Source organism: Plecotus auritus, assembly GCF_963455305.1.
Source record: "Plecotus auritus genome assembly, chromosome: 7".
Taxonomy (NCBI): domain Eukaryota; kingdom Metazoa; phylum Chordata; class Mammalia; order Chiroptera; family Vespertilionidae; genus Plecotus; species Plecotus auritus.
In genome coordinates this window covers 163,709,997-163,736,358 of record NC_137774.1, presented here as the reverse complement: position 1 = coordinate 163,736,358, position 26,362 = coordinate 163,709,997, and positions in this window count along the sequence as shown.

The window sequence follows — 26,362 nt, the reverse complement described above, 5'->3', positions numbered from 1 at the left end:
TTAGTTTTCCAGATACATGCTAAATGTAGATTTTTTTTCATAAAAGAAAAACAATCAGATAATGGATTTTATGTAATTATTTTTATTTCCTATAAATTATCATTATTACCTATAATTTAGAAATAATAACTATAAAATCAAGCTATTGCATCAAAGTATTAGTCAATTTCTTCCTAGAAACAGAATCTGTAGTATACTGATATATTAAGAGATTTAAGGAAAGTGAATAGAAGAGACCAAAATTCATAGGGCAAACTGTTAAGTTGAAGATGTAAGAGGTAAGAGCTGACATTGCAGTATTGAGTCTGAAAACTGGAAACTGCAGCAGAATTTCTATGTTGCAGTGTGGAGGCCGAATTTCTTTTTTAAGAAACCTTCACTTTTGTTCTTAAGGCCTCAGCTGATTGCTTGAGGCCCACAGACATTATGGAGGGCAGTATACTTTATTTATTTATTATTTATTTTAAAATATATTTTTTATTGATTTTAGAGAGGAAGGGAGAGGGAGAGAAATAGAAACATCAATGATGAAAGAGAATCATTTATTGGCTGACTTCTGCATGCTTCATACTGGGGATTGAGTCCATAGCCCGGGCATATGCCGTGACCAGGAATCGAACCATGGCCTCCTGGTTCATAGGTCAATGCTCAACCACTGAGCCACACCAGCTGGGCAATAATATGCTTTATTTAAAGTCAACTGATTGTATATGTTAATCATGTCTTTAAAAAAATCTTTAGTCAGATGCTGTGACATACAAACCTGAATGGCTAACCTTGGCAATTAGGGTCTCAGTAGATGCTGGAAAAATGGGCAATGGATAACAATAGTTAAAACTTCCCTTTCTCTTCAGGGTGTGGATGATTTTTTCTAATATTTCCAGTGCCTTACTCAATTTCAAAGGGAAAGGCACTTCCTTACTTAAATATGGAGGATTGCAATATAAAGAAACAGAGAATAGATATTTGCAACACAATAAATAGTCTAGATGGGTGTCAGAAAATAGAATATCTAATTCTTAAATAAGTGATGTATGTGGTGATTTGAAATATGTATTCAAGAGACAGAGAAATAAAAGCCTCTTTTATAGAGCTTTACTTTCTCAATTATATGGCCAATTGTAAATTCACTTTTCATCCTCACCGACCTCCTAATTGAATATAGAATTCTTTGAGAAACAGAATTATGCAAAGTATGTGATGACTCTCACAATTAATATGTTTTTACAAAGATACCTTAAATATTGCTCCATTAATTAAGAGGAAATTAGTTGCTTTCATGAGAAAATTGTAAAAAAAATTGGACCATTTTCATTGTTATTTATTACATGTAATTTTGGGGCTATTGACAAAATATACTGTTCATGATTGGACCAGAATATGATCTTCACATTTTAATTCATGCTGTTGCAGGTTTGAAAAATGGAATTGTGATTTGTGATTTTGCTGAGCATATACAATTTTTGCTTAATGTAAAAACTTAAAAATACACTAGAAGATTTTCTATTGTTTATCCTCTGAAAATAGACTTTGGTAATTAGGTGTATAATATATATGGTATTCTATACATTTTTAGCAACTACAATTTTTCCTTTAATAAAGAGCAATTTTCAGTGTCATAATGCATATGTCTACCTTGTAATTTCAGTGGCTACTAAGTGTTCCATTGGGTGAAGCACTGAATTCCAAACCAGCTCCCAGCTCTGGAATGCTTAGGCTGTTCTGAATTTTTTACTTTTTAAATTAAGTTGCATCACAGATCCTCAAAAGTACATGCCCTTAGGCAAATATTCTGAAAATTATATTGTGAAATCAAAGCATCTGCACATTTCCAAATTTTATACATCCCCAATTATTTTCTGGATAGGTTTTGCCTTTTACACATTTCTCCAAGGAGCAACTTGAAATTCCAACCTGCACACATTGCAACCAACATAATACATGCAGACAAAAATCCCTTTGAACACGACATGTTTACTTTGAAATAACTGAATTTTAGTACAGTATAGGTTGTCCCTAATCTACATGCAATTTTTTAAAAGGTCACTGTAAAGTGCTGTTTGGGGAGGAAGGGGTGAAATTAATAATTAATTTGTTCATATAATGCACTTAACCTAATGTTTTCTGCTTATGTTTTTGTATCATTCCGCAAAATCTATTTTTATTAATAATATATCTAAGCCAGCGTATTCAAAGTAGACTGAATTTTGCAAAAGTAAATAGTAGGAGGTGGGTAAATATCTCTTCTTCTATTGCTATCCTGGTAACATACATTTTAAATGCACAACTTCCTAGGTCATTTCTGTAGTTCTTTCTGTGATTCTGTTTTACTCTTCTGAAACCTCAACTACCACAGCTGGTTTCATGCTGAAAATATATTTTTCTGCTCATTGACCCTAAAACAGTAACTAATTTGTTGATGTCAACTTGCTGATGGAGGGAAAGCAAGGCACTTGAACTCATGTCCACTAAAGAGTAAATGACTTATACCAGACTAAGTCTGTTGGGAGAGTTACTTTTGACAGTAAGTGACTTACCAGGTATACCAATTAATAATGCGGACTTTTTTTCAATAGATGGAGTTACACATATGTTGATATATATGCGATTTGATATGTATGCTATTTTGTTGTATTGACAACAACCTTCAAAACTTCATATGTCAAATTTGCTGAAGGTGTTAACATCGTAGATATTTTTACACTTAAAAATGTCAAATTTCATGCCAAAAAAAGCATTTACGGGAAGTTATAATTCATTACTTTATTTTGAAGAAAAGTGCTGCTGAATACTTCGGGAAGCTTATGGTGAATATGCTCCATCTCAAGATACTTGTGAACGCTGGTTTAAATGCTTTAAAAGTGATGATTTCGATGTGAAAGACAAAGAATGTCCTTGTCAACCGAAAAAGTTTGAAGACCAACAATTATAAGCATTATTGGATGAAGATGCATGTCAAACTCAAAAACAACTTGCAGAAAGATTAAATGTTGCTCAGCAAACAATTTCTGATTGTTTACAAGCAATGGGAAAGATTTTAAAGGAAAGAAAATGGGTGCCACATCAATTAAACGAAAGACAAATGGAAAACCGAAAAGTCATCAGTAAAATGTTGCTTCAGCAGCATGAAAGAAAGTCTTTTTTGCATCAAATTGTGACTGGCGATGAAAAGTGGATTTATTTTGAGAATCCCAGATGCACAAAAACATGAGTTGACCCAGGTCAACCATCAACATGAACTGCAAGGCTAAATCGCTTCGGAAAGAAGACAATGCTCTGTGTTTGGTGGGATCAGGAAGGTGGGTGTATTATGAGCTTCTAAAACCAGGTGAAACCTTTAATACTGATCACTACCGACAACAAATAATCAGTTTGAACCACGCTTTGATTGTGAAATGACCAGAATGTTCCAGAAGACACGGCAAAGCAATTTTGCTTCATGATGACTCACCATTACACACTTCAAAACTAGTTAAAGATATGTTAAAAGATCTTGCCTGGGAAGTATTAACCCACCCGCTCTATTAACCAGACCTTGCTTTTTCAGATTACCACTTGTTCTGATCAATGGCACACGCATTTTCTGAGCAGTACTTCAAAACGTATGAAGCAGTGGAAAATTGGGTCCCTGAATGGTTTGCCTCAAAACAAGAAAAGTTCTGTTGGGATGGTATCCACAAATTACCTGAAAGATGGGGAAATGTGTAGCTAGCGATGGACATTACTTTGAATAAAGCACTTTTGATGTTTCTCTTGAAATTATCATGTTTTCTTTGATTACCAAATCCACCATTATTAACCCATACACCTAGTAAATATATCTGAGAACTGTAACAAAGTGAAGAATATTGAATTGAGTCACAAATAAACCATGTTAGACTATTTGAACAAATTATTTTTAATATTTTTAAATTAAGGGATAACAAACCTGCAGTAGAGTATATTCAGTATGCTAATATGAAGTGTACAGTCACTGATTTTATATATGTACACAGGTTTAACCACTAACCAGATTAAGATATAGAACACATTGCCCTGGCCTGTGTGGTGTGGCTCAGTTGGTTGGGCAATATCCTGTCCTGTGCATTAAGAGGTTGCTGGTTTGATTGGATGTTGATGTTTTGCTCTTACATTGATGTCTCTCTCTCTCTCTCTCCCTATCCCTTCCTCTCTCTCTAATAAGGAATATAAAAATAAATAAATAAATAGGTAGGTGGCTGTTATTTATAGTTGTCATAGCTTCTGTGCAATGATAAACTCAGCCCCTGTGGTTCATAATGTCATCTCTTTAGTTGCAGTTAAGTAAACTGCATGCCACGAGTTTAATTGCCTTTTGAAATATATTCCAAAGACAACACTATGACTGGGTACTAAAGAAAAGTTATTATGTATAGAAAAATGGCACAGAAATAGAGCAGTGGGCAAATATTTCTCAGTGACAAATACTCTTTGGAGGAAGAATATCTTCCATTGTTGTTGTTCTTTTTTGGGGTTTAAAAAAATCTATTTAGTATTTTTAATTTTTGTCTGAATGACGTAGATAAGTGATAAAACTCATTGTCTAAATAATTATAAAAGAGCTCTTTTAATAAGAACAAAACTAAAGCTAAGTTATTAGGAAACATTGTGGCCATAGTTTGTCTTAGATTTTTTTCTCCTTAATGCTACATAAAATGATGATGCTCTGTAAAATATATGGCATCTTCAATTCAATGAGTTACAGCGTTGCTCTCTGTTCTTTTAAGTTGTTTATGCTTTTTAGTGCTTTGTCCATTTCCCCACCCTACTCCTCAGGATCAGTTTGGGCTGTTGTCTTGGTAAAGAAATGTGGGCTCTCCGTTTGGGAATGCGAGTCCCTCTATTTTCTAGATAGAGGTCATTTAGCAAGCTGAGGACTGTCTGTAAACAGCATTTATAGAATGAAAAATTGGAGGAAATGGGAAACGTAATGACAATCTTCCCAATTTGCTGTTTTTCTGGATTCACCTTGCCCATTTTCAGTAATTGTTTCAGTTACTATCGCAACCTTTTTTTTCTGACTTCAACAATATGCCATTCATTTTCTGCAGTCAGTACTTAACAACTACAAAGGATCAAAGTTCATTTTTGGGGCTGATATTTCCCTGATGTATTTTAAAGTCATGTTGCTGTTTCTCTACCTTTACAGCAGGTCTCATAATTTTTCTCCTTATGTTGGCCCATGGAGTGTATACTTCCTACATAGTCTACACAGCTGGCACCACTGTTGGAAATGTTTTCCTCATGTTTACCTACATCCAGACCCAGTGTGGTCATCAAGTAGATTTTTATTAATACCTCCCCTAATTTTGTAATGTAAGTCATAAAAAAGTTTGACTTGCTGAACTCTATATAAAACTATTGAGAACCCATATTCAGTTTTAGCACTTAATTATTTTTCTGTAAAGAAATTGACACTTCAGCCAAGCTGGTGTGGCTCAGTGGTTGACCATCTACCTATGAACCTAGAGGTCACAGTTGGATTCCCGGTCAGGGCACATGCCTGGGTTGAGGGCTCAATCTCCAGTGTGGGGTGTACAAGAGGAAGCTGATCAATGATTCTCATCCTTGATGTTTCTATCACTCTGTCCCTCTCCTTTCTTCTCTGAAATCAGTAAAAATATATTTAAAAATAAGAAATGAACACTTCAGTCCAGAAACTATATTTCAATATATTTCCTAAGAAGACAAAGATATTTTTCATGTTCAAAAAAGTAAATTAGCATACAATGGGCCTCATTATTGTTCTTTGGTGGGTGTTTTGTAATAGAACATATTTAGCTCTTTAATAATTATATGTTGAGGGATGTATGTTATCCCTAACCTTTATAATTGATCTACACATAAGATGCAGGTTTGGGTTGGAAGAAGATGCAAAATGATAATGAGAAATTATCTCTCTTTGTCCATTCTCTCCTCCTGCTCAGTGTCACCTAAATGAACTATTTTATGCTAAGATGTCTAATTTTTGTATATGCCATATAATCTTGATATTATTATTAGCTTGAATCATTATCAATTGCAGTTTATGTAGGTTAAGGATGATCACAAATGACAGTTTCACATGTTTCAACATAATACTTAGGAATAAAAGTTAAATTGTATAAAATGTACCATAAAGAAATGATAAATACCAAAGTTTTAATTATCACAGTGAACCAGAAAGCAAATAAGGGACAATTTGCTGTTCATATTGATGCATTATTATTATTGGATTTTATATCTATAACATAAAATGATAATATATTTACATATATAAATAATTTATTAGTAATTAGGTTAATACCCCTAAAGTAAATGTTTACATGACCAAACAATTCCTGCCAGAATTGAGTTTCTCTGACACTGGAAAATTCCCTTAACTCTCCAGAGCTAAGACGTGATAATAAGACCCTACTTTCCTTTCTGGGTGTTGAGAGTGGATAATGGGGTCACAAAAGGAAATAAATCTAAGAAATATTATATAACTCAATGGACTATTATGATTATATTATACTTTATAGTTTGTTTAGATAAATATGTGATTTTTTCCTTTTTTTAAAAAAGTTTGAGTCTGGAAGAAAAAGCAACCCCCTCAAAACTGCTCGATGCTTCCATACACACCCAGGCAGACCCAGGGGACACCGGGGCGCTTCTCTAAGAACTGAGTGAGCTTCTGAAGGGCTGGTTTTGTATGCAGGAGAAACTGTTAAGAAGAGTGTATCTGAACAATGTGAGTTCAGTAGGGGGAGGACGTGGCAGATTTCAAAGCAGAGAGGGGCAGGCATGGTGAGAAGAGACATTTTCCCAACCTGTGCACACCTGAGAAGTACCACCTCCATCAGCTGTGGACATTGAAGTGACTAAAGGTCTGTCATTCTGGCAGGAGACCTCAAATATGTATCAGGTTTGTGTTGGCAAAACCTGCACTGGATTCACAGAGCAAAATACCTGGACTCTCTTGATACAACTGCACTGGAGAGTTGGTCTAGAACAACCAGAGTTTGGAATCTATTCTTCCAAACAGATTACAGGACGAAAGCAACCTCCATGATGAGGCGAAATACACTCAAAATGGGGGGTAAAGGTCCTTGCTGTGGAGGTTGAAGGACGTATTGCTGCAGAGATGCTGGGCCTGGGAATGTTTCCTCTTGGAAAGTCTATAATAATAAAAGCACAATAATTAGACCAGACAGCCGAACGACCTTCCGGACGAAGCCGGGGCTGTGAGGGCTGAGCCTCTTGCAAGGGCCTCTAGTTGTAATTATAATTAGTATTGATCACTGTGTATGGCCCAGGTTTTGCTAAAAGTTGTTTCATTGTTTTATGTTCTTTAATACTCTCAACAATTTGATCATCATCATGATTTTGGTGCTTTGAGGTCCCTTCTATAAACAAGTAACTGCATTTCAGAGCAGTGAGTAAATTTGCACACAGCATGGAAAGCACCAGAATGTGGTTTCAGTCCTGGACAGTCTGACTCCAGAGACAGAACCCTGAACTCTGATGTCAGACTTCTCCTTTCTGACTTCCCATACCAGTTCCATCCACATATTCTAACTTTAGCATGCAATCAAAAATTACTCTTTTTTTAGTGTTTCCTTCCTTTTCTATGAACACTAACAGCTCACGATTATCACCAAGGCAAGTAAGGGATGCTGGGAGAAGTCTCCCACAACCACTGCACCAAGTCATTTGCTGAGATTTGTCGTGAAGAGCAGTGTTCACGTAGGGTACTGTGTCCCTGTAATCCCCAGCATTGACCACCAGAACAGTGGGGCACATGGTGAGAGAAGACACAACAGACAGAAAAGATTGGAGGGTAAGTGGATGTCTTGGGAATGTTCTTGAAACAAGCTGTCCCTCACCCCCACCAATGCCTGAAATGGACAAGTAACTTTACATGGCTTGAAAGTTTTCTAAATAAATAAATAAATAAATAAATAAATAAATAAATAAATAAATCAAGACAGATACAATGTCAAACTACCAAAAATACAATCATGTATGTATTATCAATTTACTTCTTCAGTTTAAATTACTTGATAGCTTGTGAACTTAACTGACATATAATGCATATTTAGTGACTAAAAACAAATTTTTTCAGTTCTTAATAGTCCTCAGGACAAACTATACATAACAGAATATCAATTTGTTTTTAAATTTCACATCTTGTAATGCATACTCTTTTCCTCCAGCAGCCTAACAAGAGATTTTTATAGTTTCCTTCTGCATGTGAAGCTTATCCAGTTTAACAAAAGCGACTCTCTTAAACTTGACAATCCACAAAAGGGCATTCCAAGACAGATCCTGTGTGTGAGAGTGTTTCAGCGTGTGTGAAAGAAGAATGAATTTCTTGGCTGCACTAGGTGTTCTCAGGAACTATCACTTTTCTTGGCTGTTAAATGCTTCTAACTGATTCGTGTCACCAGTGTAAGTCATCCAAAGCCATAACAACGATCTTAGCACATGGCATGCCTGGGAGATATTTTTAACCTGACACCCCCAACTACCCTCACCCCGGGAACAATCCTATAACAGGTGCCTGTTCCTTCAACATTTTCAGCAGCCTCCCGATACCAGTAAGGTTACAGCTTTTCATTTTAGTTTTTCTATAATTTTTCAGTTGGAAGGATTTGATTCCTAATCTGCCAGACGCTCAGGAATGTTACTCAGCTTGTCTTTTAGATTTTTTTCTCCAGTGACTCACTCAGGTCCTCTGGAACCTGTGTTGTGCTTCTTTCTGCATGGTGTAACTTTTAGGTTAAAGGATACTATTTTATAGGAACAGCTCCCCGCATCAATTCATGTCTACATTTACTCTCCTATTAATTCAATTTTTTCTAACACTATACTCTTAATTGGTGGTGGAGAGGTTGCCTGAATTCAAGGTTAGATATTAACTACATGATCATTATCTAGGTAAACTAGTTAAACTTCCCCTCAGTTTCTATCCAATGCTAAATGCAGCTGTGTTGGTAAACTTCCTTTGGGTTATTATCATCTAAGGATATTATAAAGCTAAAATAGTTATTAAGCCAACTTAGATATTGTATATTGATACTAGCAAGATCCAGACTCTTCTTTTTTCTTTTTCTTCTTTATTAAATTTTTGATCCTTAAAGAGAGAGGAAGGATGGGAGGGAAGGAGAGGGAGAGAGAGAAGGAGAGAAACATCGATTTTTGTTGTTCCTCCTAGTTATGCATTCACGGGTTGCTCCTTCATGTGCCCCAACCAGGGATTGCACCCACAACCTTGATGTATTAAGACAATGTTCTAACCAACTGGGCTACTGGTCAGGGCTCTTTTCTTTTCAATAGCTTTAAAAAGTCAATTTTGACTATATATATTGTGATTAAATTCAAATATTTTTTAATACACAAAAAAGATTCGTGAGCAAAGCCTATGCCTCAGTCACTTGTCTGGGAGAATCAGAATTCAGTAATAAGCCCAAGAGATGAAAACACTTGCCTTCACACAGTTCAGTAACATAGAAATTTGCTTTTCTAAAAGTGAAGGGACTGTGTTAAATGTTTGTAATATGCCTGACCATAGGCAAATATTGATAAATAATATAGTTAAAATTCTGGAGGGAAACAAAATAATCTATCAGATGCATAAAGATTACAGAAGCTGTCAAGAAATAACATTACATACCTATGTATCACAGTATGGCAGATTTATAGCCATCCATATCGAGAGTAAGTTTATTTTTTGTTAAGAGTTAATTTAATTATAAATAGGATGCTTGTCCATTTTAAAAGTTGCAGTAAAACAGAGGAATGTAATGACTGCTGGATAATATTTTGAAATAATATTTAATAGGTTTGTATTCTTAGTAATTACTTTTAAAGCACAAATCCTCTTCTATTATAATTAGACTAGAGGTCTGATGCAGAAGATTCCTGCAAGAATGGGCCTTCCTTCTCCTGGCTGCCAGCACCACCTTTGCTCTGGCCAGAGCAGCCTTTCTGCTCTGGCCTGGAGCCACCTTTCTGCCTTCCCACGCGGCCCAGAGGCCCAGAGCAGCTGGGGTGGTGCGGAATGCCTGCGTCCTGCCCCACTCCTGGCCGCTCAGCACCTGTGTATGCAAATTAACCTGCAATCTTTGTTGGATTAATTTGCATACTCACTCCTGATTGGTTGGTGGGCATTGCGAAGGTATGGTCAATTAGCATGTTACTCTTTTATTAGGTAGACTAGGGGCCCAGTGCATGAAATTCGTGCACTGGGGAGGGGTCCCTCAGCCCAGCCTGCCCCCTCTCACATACTGGGAGCCCTCAGGGGATGTCCTACTGACACCTTAGGCCCGCTCCCTGTTGGAAGCAGGCCTAAGCCGCAGTCTAGCCTCCCTTTGCAGGAGGCACTGGGCTGATCAGGTGAAGGCGCCAGCCCCATCACCCCGCTGCTGCAGCCACTGCCAGTCACCGCAGCCGCCAAGGTATTTTCATCAACACAGACTCTAGTCCCTTCACCATGAAAAAATGACAACTTTCTTTAGGCATTTTCAAGATGTGTCTTTAATAGGATATGACATTTCTTTCTTTCTTTCTTTTTTTCTTCCTTCCTTCCTTCCTTCCTTCCTTCCTTCCTTCCTTCCTCCCTCCCTCCCTCCTTCCCTCCCTCCCTCCCTCCCTCCCTCCCTCCCTCCCTCTCTCTCTCTCTCTCTTTCTTTCTTTCTTTTCTTTCTTTCTTTCTTTCTTCCTTTTCTTTCTTATCCTCACCTGAGGATATGTTTCCATTGATTTTTTTCCCCTTCCCTCTGATCGCAGGCTCGGCCCCTGCCCAAGCCTAAAGCCTTGGCCTGAGTCTTTAGGCTTGGGCAGGGGCCCCCCCCGCCCCTCTGACCACCAGGTCAGCCCCTGCCCAAGCCTAAAACCTCGGCCTGAGGCTTTAGGCTTGGGCAGGGGGCCCCTCGCCCCTCCGATGGCCAGGTCAGAGTGACCTAGGTGCTGAGGATGTTCCCGGGACCCAGGTACATATGCAAATTAACCACCATCATTGTTGGGTTAATTTGCATACTCTTTTTGGCTGTGGGTGTAGGGGAGTTATGGTCAATTTACATGTTTGTCTATTATTAGATAAGATAAGAAAATTGTAGGTTTCTTGAAGGAAGAACTGTCTGCTGAATGTATTTAGGTAATATGGCTGAGTTATGTTCACTGATTCATGTAGTGCCAAGGAAACTATATCCAGATATGAAAATTACTAATGAGACTTAATAGATAGTTGGTAGCTGTATTAAAAGGCTAAGCCTCTTGTGGCCAAGGATGATTTTGTGTGTGTGTGTGTGTGTGTGTGTGTGTGTGTGTGTTGTGTGAGGGTGTGTGTGTGTGTTGTGTGAGGGTGTGTGTGTGTGTGTGTGGCGGCGGGGGGAGAGGGGAAGGGCACCGCGGTACAGTCTGGAACTTATACCTGATATTTTTCACAAATTTCCGGTGAAACTACTATGTGGATGTGTGCTCTTTTTCTGCTTTGCATCTTTTACTGTTAAATAAAGTGATTTGTGGAGCATATTATATCACATAAAACCTTTATAATAATTTCAATACAAGGTCCAATGGCTAATGTCAGTGGACATGTAGCTGGCAAGAATCCCCCCTTCAGCCCACCTAACCAGAGCCATTTTACTTGATCTAGGAAAATAAGATGTTACAAAGCAAGTAGAAATTAGCAGATGATATCTGCAATAAGAAGACAATAGGATATGAGAATTAAAATGCAGATAATCAAAACTTCTCCACAAACACTAATCACAATAAAGAAAAAAATTTTTGGCAAACTCTGAACCAGAATTAATTATCCTTAACTAAGCAACTGCAGGCATAATAAAATTCCCTATTTAGAAGTGTTAAGAAACTAGGGAAATAAATAAAAACAACAAAATAAAATATCAAGAAAAGCATTAAATGAAAATTAAACCAATACATTAATTGAAGAAAAACTGATTTTATTTTGGACAAAAATACAAAATTACTAAAGGGAAATTAGATTTCACCAAAAAGAATAATAATGGCACTGAAAAAATAATAAAGAAAACAAAAATTTTTAAAGATTTAAAATGGATCAGAAAACAAATTCTATCTCTAGAAGATAGGACAAGAATTCATCATATTTTAATGAAACTGAAAATGCTACATAAAAATTTTTAATACTCTAATCCAAAAATTATTTCTGAAAATAAAAGAAGACCTGACTGTTGTAAAGGGTCACTATGTACCTGGAAAAATTGACCTAAAGCTTTCAAAATCAAGACATACTATGATAAAATGTTAATAATAAATGTAAATACTCCAGGCCTTAGGCAAAAAGACCAAGTCAGCTACAGTGGAATGAAAATCTATTTGGCACTGGACTTAAATATACAAATCAGAGAAACTTCACCATTTTCAATAAAATAAAGGAAAGAAAGTGTGAAGAGAGATTTTATATCCAGTCAAGCTGTAATCCAAAATTCAAAGCTAGAAAAGTGTGTTCAGTATGCAAAAAAAAAAAAAAAAATCAGAGAATATGCATGTATGACAAATACCACATAACTCACTCAGAGATTGGTTTATCCAATCAAGAATTAAAATGGATAATTTCCAAAAGGATTGATGGAGGGAATTGTAGATCTCATACTTAGGCAAACATGGGTTCATGTGTGAAAAGACAATATGTATAACAACACAGAAATATTACAGTGTAAAAACTGTGATGAGCAGGGTAAACAAAAAGAAAAATTAATGTAAATTTATTCATTGTCACAGTGTTTGTATGTTGGCGTCAAAGAAATCACAAGGAACTGAAGCCAATATTAGATGACACAGTAAGGGAAATGGGACTGAAGGCCTTGTAATTGTATTGGTATATATACTGAACCTCTGGACTAAAATACAGACATCCCTTAAGGCTCCAAAGAAAGCAGAATAACTAAGTAAATTCAAGTCTTCATTGTTAAAAAAAAAATCACATGAACAAAAATATATTGTTAGAGTAAGATCAAATAAGTTATAGAAATAAATGTGGATGGGCTTCATTCAAGCATTAAAAAATCAGAAATTTCCAATTAGCCTGCAAAACACAACCTCTAAAATGCTGAATATAAGAGATAACCCTAAAATGAAGGGAATCAGAAAGGTGAAAAGAATAAGGGGATACAAAGAAAACTGGAAATAGTAAGAAAGCAGGGGCTTTTAATTCTCATAGCAGGAAAAATTCAGACTGATGCACATTAAATGCTGCAAGATTCATAAACCATCTTGTTATTGGAGAAATGCGTGGATTGCCTTTCTCCTTTGCCACTGGGAGCGGGGTTCTTGGGGTACCGTAAAATAATTTCTGGAGGTCCTCATGGGAGGATGCGATGTGGTATAAAGCTTTATTAGCATGGAATTATATCCCTTGGTTTGCAATGTCCCGTTTCCCTTAATCCAGTCCCAGAAGATGTATAGCCGGGGATTCAGTAGAGCTAGAAGCAAAGCCAGCGTCCAGAGTTTCCGTTCCATGTTGGAGCTGGGTCCAGCATAGCCTCAGGCTAGTTGCAGTCTATTGGATCATTGTGTGTGAGGTCCCCATGGCTGCCATGTGGGTGAATGCAGGAGTGTGAGAGCCCTGTAAGTCAGGAGTCAAGGGTGAGCAAGCAAGAGCCAACCAAGGGAGCCCACTCCTCTGTTTAGAAGATTAAATATCGTAAATCTTCCTGTGCTTGCAGTGGCCAGGCCTACTCTGGCCAATGACCTGTTTCCAGGTGTGACTGACAAGAATATACCTTCCCTGTGTCACCCCAGACTTTATGGGCATGCATCTCAACTGTAGTTTCCCAGGAGTGTTCAACTGCAGCTTCCTGGCAAAGCTGCACAAATGGCATTCCTAGGAAAACTGAACTTTCTCTCTTGCACCTTCTTGACAGGAGGTAGCTTTGCAACGTGGAAAGTTGGGTTCTTACCCTCCCATAGAGACCTGCCGATAGGAGCCCTATCTCCTTGATGATTACATTTCAAAGTGTCTGTGATAAAGACATTCCTGGGATGTAGAAGAGAAAGAATTTATAATTGTGATTTTTCTAAAGCTAAGTACTAAGGAAAGGGAGGTCAGGCTGAGGGGAACATTAAGGCAGACTTAGTTACCACTTAGATAGATATCAAATTGATTTGCATAAAGAAGGCAAAGTATCATCCAGAAACCCTTTAATCTCAGTGTTCTGACTGTTCACTCTCAGTGGGGTGTATTCTAAGCATGAAAACAATTGCAAAGTAATATTGAATTTTTCTTAGTTGCTTTGTTATTAGAACTGTTATGGAAATAGTGCTTTTGGTACAAATTTGGGTTCATTGTAAGATTGAGAAAGTGGTAACTAACTGCAAAATGTGTGTAGTAGGTGGCAGTTGAATTCTGGGGTGAGATGAGGCAGTGCTCAAGGACATCATTGGGAAAACTGGGGGAGGTTTTGACACTATATCAGCGTTAAATTCCTTGTACTTGATGACTGTATTTTGGTTATGTAAAAGGAAGTCCTTGTTTTTTAAAACATCGTGAAATATTTATTTGTGAAATGACATGGTCTGCAATATATTCTTAAATTTTCAGAATTGTGAGTCTGAAAGAAAGAGAACATAAATTTAGCAATGCTAATAATGCTAATAATCTGGTGAATCTTGGTAAAATGTTATCCATTTTGCTATTCTTTTAACTCCTTTGTAACATTGAAATTTTTCAAAACCGTAAGTAGAGAAAATAAGTTAGCACATTATAGACAAAACTGCTGAAATAATTATTTTCTAAAGTAAAATGAAAAACAGCTTATTTAGATACTGTTCTTCCAGGTTTAGCAAAACAGATACATAACCAAAAAAATGGAATTATAGTCTTTGAATTGTAAAATAGTCTCTTAAAACTCACAGGGGAGACATTGGTCTTAAAGAAAAAGGCTCTTTCTTGCTGGAGAGAATGTTTTGATTTTGGGAAACTCCTCACTGAGTTTTCACTATAATAGTATTTGATTCCTAAATGCTATGATTTGATACATACATGCTGTGCCCTAAAGCACAAATCATATTTTGGATTGCCCAACTTTATTCATGCTTGGAGCACCAATGCTAATGTAGATATACACTTATCTATAAACAATATGCATATTTTGTAGTAATATATTACTTACATAGACATTTTCATACCAAAAATACAATTATAAGGAAAATAATAGAAAAACAGGAGTAGAAGTTCACCTGGGGTTCATTTTCATTTTCAGTGTCCTGTTTTGGAGACTAAATGCTAGCTTTGGGAATACTATGCAACAATGAGGGACTTTGGTTCACAGCTTCAAGTGAGAAAAACTTAAATGGCTGGCAAAGTATAGAGAATTGGAAGAAGCAGCCATAGATTTAATTACTGATGGAAGTTTCTGAAGGCACTCACTCAGGACAGAACTTTGGTGGGGTAGATTAGACAAAGAAACACCAAGTTCTTTTGGCGGAATACAAGAGTGCTAGTCTCCTGCCTATCTTCAGCTGGTATAACCAACAGGCAACAAGAGGTATTTCCCAGAAGCTGCAAGTCCCATCTGTGCCAGAAAGTAGAATAACTATGAAGAAGTGAGCAATATGGCGGCAGTGGCTTAGGGGATCCATGTGGATGAATGAAACACAGTGTCCAGATGAATGAAACACATTGTAGCCAACAAACCAGTAAATGTGAACAGGGACTCACAGAGGAGTTTAAGTTTTAATTTTCAATGGAAAGAATTTCACTATCAAAAAAACAATTCACCGAGTTTTCCTGGAGTCAAAGAGGTAATTTTTCTGTTAGCAGGCAGAATGAAATGAAAAGTTATTATTAAATTTTTATAATATAGTTACATTGCGGGTGATTAAAATTGTTGTGAAAAATCCCCATCTGCTACCTAAAGAAAATCAATATTTTCTTTACTCCTACTACCAGAAAAAATCACCAGTGATTTCATGAGAATATTCCTCCACTTATTGGAATAATAAAGACAAATGTCTTACATATATATACATCAAAAACATAGTATTTGATAAATATTTACGGAATGACTACTTGTTAATGATGCTGTTCTAAGTGTTGGAGATCCTGTGGTAACAAAATAAGAAAAATAATTCCTGTGCTGTGTTCTAGCAGATTTATTAAGAAAACTTCAAGAGTACTGCTTCAATTCAATTGTTAAATATGTTTTGACAAGTGAAGAGCAGCACATACTTAAACTTCTTAGTCTCAGGCAATTTCTTATTAATATTGGGACTATATTGCTTCTCTAAGCAGAATAATATGGTACATCTCCCGCACTCTCTCCTTCTTAAGAAAAAAAAAAATTCCCGGATGTTCAGGAATTGCTCCTGTCAGAGGATATTGCAGATAGGTGGAGATGGGAAGAGTACCACATGGGTCTAATCTAAGCTTTGTCCAGTTTAATACCCTTCAATTAAACACCATGTTTAAGGACATGATTACTCTGGTTACCAGGGATGTGGAATGCCTTGGTTTATTGAGGTTTTATTTAAACATTTTAAATGTACTATGTTTGACCTACATTTTGATTTTCCCAATGGTTGAACTTATGTTAAAAATCAGAGATAAAAAAATTATATTTAAGTAATTCTTAAAGTGACTAATATAAAAAAATTAAATAACAGGAGGCTTTTAGATAATTCTATAGTAAGCTTCTGATTTATACAAGATGAAGAATCAAATTAAAAGAAAATATATTTAAGTAAAGATTATGTTGAATAACCAAGGAAAATCACCAACTTATCTATATACTAGAGGCCCAGCACACGAAATCGTGTGGGTAGGGTACATAGTCCTAGCCTCCTGTGATCAGGGCCATCTTCTGCCCGTTTGCCAGTCCCTAGGCTGAACACCACCTCTGCCGCTGGGCTGTCAGGTCGTTGGGATCACCAGCTCATCCCCAGCTGCTCAGGGGCTCAGGCCTGCAGGAAAGCAGGCGCCGGCAACTTCACCTCCATGTATGTGCACCGGGCTGGTCACTGATGGAACGTGCTGCCCAATTGGGGTCGTCGCTGCTGCCGCTGCCGCTGCCGCTGGGGCTTGAGCGGCCCCGAGTGGGCAGCACGTTCTATCAAAAGCCAGCCCGGCACACTCCATGGAGGTGAAGTCGCTGGAGCCTGCTTTCCTGCAAGCCTGAGCCCCTGAGCAGCCAGGGATGAGCTGGTGATCCCAATGGCCTGGCAACCAGCCCAGTCCTCCCATCACCCACCCCGATTCCCCCATTCACCATCGCTGATCCATCGGAGCCTGTGGGCTGGGGGCAGGAACCAAGAGGTCAGCTGTTCAGCCTGCTCGCCCGTCCCCTGTCCTGCCCCGACCCGCTCAATGCACCTCATGGTGACCGGTTGTTTGGTCATCCTGGTCGTCACAGACACTGGCTTTTTATATATATACTAGAGGCCTGGTGCACGAAATTCGTGCATGGGGGTGTGTGTCCCTCAGCCCAGCCTGCACCCTCTCCAATCTGGGACCCATCAAGGGATGTCCGACTGCCCATTTAGGCCCGATTCCATTGGGATCGGACCTAAACGGGCAGTCGGACATCCCTCTCACAATCCAGGACTGCTGACTCCCAACTGCTCGCCTGCCTGCCTTCCTGATTGCCCCTAACCACTTCTGCCTGCCAGCCTGATCACCCCTAACCACTCCCCTGCAGGCCTGGGTCCCTCCCAACTGCCTTTCCCTGCAGGCCTGGTCGCCCCCAACTTCTCTCCTCTGCCAGCTTGGTCACCCCTAACTGCCCTCCCCTGCAGGCTTGATTGCCCCCAACTGCCCTCCCTTGCAGGCCTGGTCCCTCCCAACTGCCATCCCCTGCTGGCCATCTTGTGGCGGCCATCTTGTGTCCACATGGGGACAGGATCTTAGACCACATGGGGGCAGCCATCTTGTGTGTTGGAGTGATGGTCAATCTGCATATTACTCTTTTATTAGATAGGATGGAGGCCTGGTGCATGGGTGGGGGCCAGCTGGTTTGCCCTGAAGGGTGTCCCAGATCAGGGTGGGAGTTCCCTTGGGGCGTGGGGCGCCCTGGGCAAGGGGCCTGTGGTGGTTTGCAGGCTGGCCATGCCCCCTGGCGACCCAAGCGGAGGCCCTGGTATCTGGGGCTTTTTTATCTTCTACAATTGAAACTTTGTAGCCTTAAGCAGAGGCCTGGGCTGGCCAGGGTGTGCGGAAAGCTTGGCTTCCTCCATCACCGGGGGCAACCCTAGCCTCCTGCTCTTTCCAGCTCCGTGGCTGCCGCCATTTCTGTTTGGGTTTATGCATCTTCTATCATTGAAACTTTGTAGCCTTGAGTGGAGGCCTAGGCCAGCAAGGGCAGGCGGAAATCTTGGCTTCCTCCATTGCTGGGGAAACCCAAGCCTCCCTCCTACTCTCTGTGGCGGTAGCCATCTTGGTTGGGTTTATTTGCATATTCGCTCCTGACTAGCTGGTGGGTGTGGCTTGTGGGCATGGCTTGTGGGTGTAGCGGAGTGATGGTTAATTTGCATATTACTCTTTTATTAGATAGGATAGATGTAAAACCCTAATATGCAAATAGTCCAAATGGCAGAACAACCAAACAATCAAACAACTGGTCGCTATGACGTGCGCTGACCATCAGGGGGTGCATGCAGTGCATGGCGGGCGTCGGCAGTAAGCAGGATGGTGGAGCAGGTGAGCGGGGGCACCAGACCAAGACAGGGTGACTGTCACTGTCATTGGGGTGAGCCAGTGGTGGTTACTGAAAATTCTTTGGTCCCATGTGCCGCGGTCCCGCCTGGTACTCACACCTGCTGCTGGCACCCAGTGCCAGCCCCAATAGCTCGGCACCATCAGTGGGTGTGAGCAGTGGCTGCTGACCCCAATTGCCCCTGAGGGCTTCTCCACTTCCCCCTGCTCCTGAGGGGTGATCAGGGAAGCAGCCACAGCTTGCACCCACTGACGGCGCCGGCTCTGCTTGCACCCACTGCTGGCACCAGCCCCAATTGCTCTGCACTCTTAGCAGGTGTGAGCGGAGCTGGCGCCATCAGCGCGTGGGACTGGCGGCAGGAGCAGGGCTGCCAGCAGAGAGGGGACCAGGAACCATGGTGGGAGGGGCCAGGTGAGGGAGGGGAGGATGGGCCGAGACCCGCCCCTGTGCCCACTGCAGCCTTGTGGCCCACAGTTCCTTTCAAGGTGCACGAATTCATGCACTGGGTCCCTCGTATTATATAAATGGACATCTTGAATAACTCACATAAGGATTCTTTAAGACAACAATAATATGAAAAGAAGAAAAGTGCTAAATGCAAACAGATCATCTATGTTTTCTCATGGAGGAATTATGTTCAGCAGTGGAATATATCAAGTTCTAAATGTCTGTCAGTTTCAGGCAGAAATTACACACTAGCTATAAGCAACCCTTTGGAGACCTGTCAAATTAATTCAAAGTAATTTTAATATTATGTTGATTCAAGTTCCTTTCAAATTTGTATATCCTGTTCTTTGCTACTCCTAATTTATTTTACGGATTTTTAATGTGAGTTACTAACTATTTTTCTTGGCAAATAATTTCCTTTTGCTCACATTCCACTGTTTTATCATAATTTTAAGCTCTTGGTTTATTGATTTATTGCTTTATATTTTTGTTAGGTTCTATTTAAAAGAGACTTAAGGGAGTTTTCTTCTGCTTCTTGAAGTTAACTTTCACTCTTTGTTACTTATCAGACATTTGCATCCTATGTTCCTTTGAAAAATAGGTACCCATGTGTGTATATGTATGGAGGCATGTATTTATCATAAGGTTATATGGCTGATTACCACCTTTTCTTTTTATTTCAATCATGCTTAATTTGGGCAGCTTGTAAACCTTCTAATTTGTTCTGACGTAGTTTGAGTGAATTCCACTTAATAGCTTTGCAATCTTAACTTTATTTTGTTTCTTTTATTTATTAATTCAATTGTTCATTAATGAGAATGGATTTGAATATATTCTTACTGTGCTTTGAGTGTCAGTCACTGTGCTAACTCTGGAGAATCAGCAATGACACAGAAGAAAAAAACAAGTTAAATAGATCCTATATTAGATAGTGAAAAAACCAAAGGGAAAAGTAAAGAAAGAAAATGAGATTTAATTTTATTTGACTTTTTAAATGATCAGTTTCCTATGAAATATCAGAAAACATCTAACATTTGCCTCAAATTAGGTCTTATTTTGAAAATTATTATTTTGGCACAAGATTTGCAATGTAGAAATAGATTTCCCTTTACAGGTACATACAGCGAAAAAATTTTACTTCAAAATGGAAGAGTACGTGGTCCCACTGAAATTTCCTCACACAGCTTTATCTAATCTTAATTAGATATACACATATAACAAATTTCTTGAATATTTTAGCAGTTATACAATGGAAAAATGAAGCAAAAGATCAATTTTTAGTAATTTTTGAGCTTCTTTTGCTATGAAAGGGGAGAGAGGGAAGATTTTTTTAAAAATCCCTCAGCCATTTGGGTCAATATTCTAAATAGATGAAAGCTGAACTTTCAGTGAATTTGGTACATTTATTTGCATGTCATGTTTTCAAAGCATGAGGTGACTTTTTTTTTTTTTTTTAACAAAGATAAGCTGTTTTTCAACTTCTATTACTATTATCAATGTGTCCCATCATAGAGCCAATGCGTTTTTGTTTTCAAGGTACAAAGCCACTGTACTCTAAATTCTCCTTAAAAATTAGTTCTGGTCCAGCCATCTCTGCACAGAGTGTGAATTCCTACTATGTGAAAGGAACTCTAGTAAGTGTTTATTTAGCAAAGGGACATATAGAGAGAGCATCTCTCAGTACTGAGCACTCTGCTGGATGAAAACTCAGTTCCTGCCTCATAGAATGTCCAGTGTACTTTGGTAGACAGACATTCAGACATAATGCCTAACAAATTAAGGGCTATGAAAATTAAAAGGTGACCTGATTCAGTCAACAATGCCAGGAAGGAATTAAGCCAAACGACAGTAAGTTAAATCCCTGAACTCAACAATCACATCCATTGTTTGAAATAGTTCTAAAGAAGACTTGTTTATAGAAATGTTGGTGCCATTTAGAAAGACAGAAAGTACAAGAAGTTGACAGGGGAGTGTTGTATGGAAAAGTACCAAGTACTCTCTCATGTATACTAAGTAAGCTATTCTAGAGATCATGGAACAGACTAGAGTAAGATGCTAACAATACATGCTTTATTTAATTCATTTCTTAGAGCAAAGCAAGGAAAAGAAGATGGGGTGAGTTAACAACCTTACCATAGGGTGTAAGAAAATGGAAAGATTATGTTACCTGAGTTCTATGTTATGTAATATTCTTAGGTCCTATCTCTCTCGGGGGGGGGGGGGGGGGGGGGCACCAATTATTCCCAATGATGGTGAGATGATAAGGAACATAATTAAGGTTAAAGAAGGTATTTTGCAGTCAAATTGCAGCTGGAGCCAATCTGTTTTTCACCATGCACATTTACCAAAGTTGCTTCTCAGTGAGCCTAAAGAATAGCTAGCTCTAAGTGTCATCTGAGTTTCTTGGCAGAACATGAGGCATGAGAGAGACTCTGCCAGATTAAAAATATTGTGAAGACAAGATATAGGAAAACATAGTTTCCTGGGTCACTGGGATATGGGAAAGTAGTATACAGAAGGCGGAGTTGGCTTTTTTGTAGTAGATAGACAGGATCTTATTATTTTATGGAAAGAGAAAGAAATGATGTGGAATTATGCATTTTAATTTTTTTTATATTTGGTAAAAAACAGTTGAGGAAATAACAGTCTGATTATTTGTGTTTTTCTCTGAAGCAGAATGCCAAGAGTTTTGTTTACCTGCCTGTAAAATGTATTTATTAGTGGTGAGGGTCCTGCTCAGGATAGTGATTATGAATTTAGGTATTACCATTCATTCTGTCATTGTGTGAGAATCGCAATTGTATAAAATTTTATTGTATAAAACTGGGTGTGAGAATTGATTAAATCACTGGCTTTTCTAGAATTGGAATATTGCCAGAAAACATGAATGAATACAGATGAATGAAATTTAAATTATCCTCAACAGAGTGATGAGATTACAGCTATGGAATCTAAGTTAGAGACTAAAATTAATAGGGTAAAAAGATTTGTAAAAATTGAATGGGTTAATTGGCTCGTGGTCTTAAAAATTTCAAAATAGTTCAGAGGATGAAAACTTTCAGAAAGTAACTAAAAATAGGTTCTGAATTGAGTGCAGTAGAAAGTCATTAGAGATTAGGATAATATAAAAGTGATAAATCAGGGTGCTGGTGAGTCATGCAGGTAGAATCCCTGCAGGATATGGCACGCTTTGTGATAGGGATTGATTTTTGAAAGTGAAAATAACCTTGAATTCTTTGGAATAACTTATTAGGTCATGAAGAGTCACTTCTTTTTATTATTGGAGGATTGCACGGGTGAAATTCCTCCATTGCTGGTGGGAGTGGGGTTCTTACGATACTTTTGAGAAAAATAATTTTCTAAGTGTTGCATGGTAGAATGAGATGTGGTAGGAAGGTTTATTCCCATGAAATTATATCTCTTGGGTTACAAAGTCACATTTCCCTTAAACCAGACCTGGAAAATATACAGCCGGGGCTTTAGTAGAGCTAAAAGCAAAACCACCGTCCAAAGTTTCTGTTCCATGGCCAAAGCATCAGGCAAGTTGTAATCCATTAGTCCATTGTGTGTGAGTCCCATAGGGCCATGAGCCATGTGGGTGAATGCAGGGGAGCAGGCCCCCCACAACAAGAGAACCCGGAGGGCACGAGGGCCAAGAGGGAGAACTCCCTTTGTTCAGGAGTTTCTGTATCTCAGATTCTGGGACCTTGCCTACTCTGGCTAATGCCCTGCTCCCAAGTATGACTGACAGCCAAGCACCTTCCCATGCCACCCAGACCTTACTGGGCATGCATCTATTGTCCAGTCTCTTCCCACAGAGATCTGCTGGGTACAGACCTGAAGAGTGTTAAACTGCAGCTTCTTGGCAAAGCTGTACAAATGGCATGCCTATTTTATCTGGCCTTCCATGTCTCCTTTCCTGTTAATTAATAACCAGGTTATTGATTATTGATATATATTGATATGCCCAAATACCAGTATTGGTATATACATATTAATATACCAAATATTGTGTTGTGTTTTTCCATTTTTTTTCATAAATGATACTGGTCTGTAATCAGTCAATACTTTTATTTGTATTTTTTTCTTTTTTGAAATGTCTAGATTTATATTGGCTTCATAAAATGAAATGGTTTCCCTCCTCTTTCTATTAAGTTTGCATAAATTTGTCTTATTTCTTTTTAAAAAACGCTTTATAGAATTTACAATTGCAATTATATGTGCCTGTAATTTCATTTGTAGGAAATTTTTAAAAAATCAAATTCAATTAAAAAAAGAGTAAGGCTATTCTGATTTTATGTTCATCATCTGTCTGCTTTGATAAGCTGTTTTTTAAACATGTTTGTCCATTTCATCCAGCTTGTTTATCAAGTTTGGTATCATAATGTTATTTATAATTATTCTTTCCAACTCTATAGTATCTGTGGTAATAACCTCCTCTTTCATTTCTAATATTTATAATTTATTCTACCTCTCTTGATTAGTCTAGCCAGGATTTTTATAGATTTTATTGGTCTTTTCAAACTGTTTTTTAAAAAATTCTGTATTTTTTTTCTAACTTATTGGTCTTTGCTTTTATTTTTCTTTCTTCTACTTAATCTGGATTTATTTTGCTCTCCTTTTCTATGTTCTTAAGATGGAAGCTTAGATAACTTATTTTAGACCTTCAGTTCCAATTTAAGTATTTAAAGTGATCGATACCCTAAAAAGTATGGTTTTAGCTGAATTCAACATCTTTCTGAAAGGTTAACATGGTTTGTTCACATGGTGGTGCACGTGGGCAGGCTAAATAGCCATCTCAGAGGGTGATGAAGAAAATTTTAACTTCTTTAAAGAAAGGACTTGGGGGAAGGGATATCCAAAGAGAAGGGCTCACAGCACCAAGCCAAGGGGACATTGGGTTGACGATGGCAGCACCCAGAAGCTGAAGTTTCACCCTTATATGCAGTCACTGGTGGTGTTTCTGTATCTCAGATTCTGTGACCTTGCAGTGGCCACACCTACTTTTGTTGTCAGTGGGTCTGGGGGCTTGGAATGGGGAGGGAATGCAGATGTGCGATCAGGTGTCTTTAGGACAGTTTCCATTCCCTACCTGGTCTGACTCCTGGTGTCCAGCAAATCTTTCCTGATCTTTTGTTCTCCTGTGGCAGGAAGCTTACAAATGGCCATTAAGGATTGTATTGCCCTACAGTCCTAACACTTTCTATGCATTACATTTGAATTGTCATTGAGTTTGTAACATTTTTTAATCCCTTGTTTGATGTCTTCACCGATGCATTATTTAGAAGTGCATTTTAAAATTTCCAATTATTTGAGGTTTTTCTAAATATCTTAAATATTTTTGTTCAGAGAACATACTATTTTAATCCTAATATATATTTTTAATTCTTATTTTATGGCACGTTGTGTGGTCTATCTTTGTGAACATACCATATAAATATGAAAAGTGACTGTATTCTACTATTGGGAGGTGCAGTGTTTCATAAACATTTTTCTCACATTCCTTTTGCAGCATTCAGTGGGAATACACCATCAACAGGGATAACTCTAGGTAATGGTTTTCTTTATTAAAGTGGATATCAAGATTTTGTTTGGAAGGTGTGGGCGAAGTATTAGAGAACATTTTTGCATGGCACAAGTATTACCGTCAATTTTACTGCTGAAACCAAATTATTACTTACATTAAAACTCTCTTTTTGTAGGTGTAAATTGTTATTTTTATTAGAAAAATCACATAATTAAGAGCAATTAAAGTGCTGAAAATATCAATCAAACCTGTGAGAGTCAAAGGAAAAATGTCCAGTGCAGGTTAGTCCTCTTGGTTGCCCTTGTCCCCCACGTGTCTCTCCTGAACCATCACAGACTCACAGGGAGGGTGAGAACACACCCAGAACTGATAGGAAACCAGGCTGCTTTCCTCTGAGATTAAGACATTTGTGACATGTCTGAGAAGATTTCTTTATTTTACTATCAAATTTCAACTTTACCTACTTTTGCCACAACCTGTATTGGTTGAATGAATGAACTCAGGGTAGTTGATTGAAGGACACAATTAATTTTTCATCATCATGAAGTTGTGTGTATACTGAAGCTTTTTGGCAATACTTTTTCCTGTTAAGTAAAGGCAAAAAATAATCAGCCCATTTTAAATTTACATTTTACCAAATAATATAATTCAAAGCATACACTGAATTTAGATGATGGAAATACTTTAGTCATTCTAATCTTAGTCTCTGTAAAATAAAGTTTTCACTCTGAGTTGGGCTCTGCATGTATACGAAGGAAAAGATGATCAGATACCATAAATTAAAATCACATTCCAGCAGAACATTCTATTTTTGAATCACATCATATTTCTTTCTGAAATGGTTTTTAGAGTTGTCATTGAATATGTATGCTACATAAAGAGGAATAGCCTCTTTATGATTTAGGGGAACAAAAGCTCGCTATAGATCAACTTGTTGTTTATTTAATGTTTTATTGTAATCTTAGTTTATTATAACACTCTATAAAATGTATTTATTTTCTAACTGTTGTAAATAATAAAAGTTAGTGTGTGCTTGCATCTCACATACAGATAAGTTACAATTGTAGTCTCACTCAGAGACATTCTGTGCATATGATAAGTAGGAAATTATTAAAACTTCTTGGAAACTTCAGCATTAACTGTTAACATAATCAGAAATTTCCAAATAAAAATGCCCTAGGCACAAATGATTTACATTTATTTTAGATCATAGCTAACAAAAATTCACTTACAAATCCCGTAACTATTTTAGCGTGATTATTAAGTCTTAAGAGAAAGGAGAGACACATTTAAGCTTACCAATAAGATATTGTTTTAAAATCGGAATAAAAATATTATATCCAGATGACAAATTCAGTGTGTATGGTTATGTATATTTGCATGTAAACTCATGGGTTAAGTAAGAATCAAATAAGTAGTGGAACAAAACCTAGAGCCTGCCCCTCTTGTTATTTTTTAGAATTTAGTTTTGCCATTCGCGTGGCCATTGTCTTGGTTACTGGTGTTCATGCAAGCCATGGTTACCCTCATATGTTCAGTCATCAGCAGAATTCCTTGAGTGCAGCCTCTTCTTAGAAGTTAATTCATTTCACTTAAGGGTCTGCTCAAATTCACTTTTGCAGAATGAGCTTCCCTGACAATTCTTTCTAAAATATCAACCCATCACCCCAGCAGGTTTGGCTCAGTGGATAGAGGGTCAGCCTGTGAACTGAAG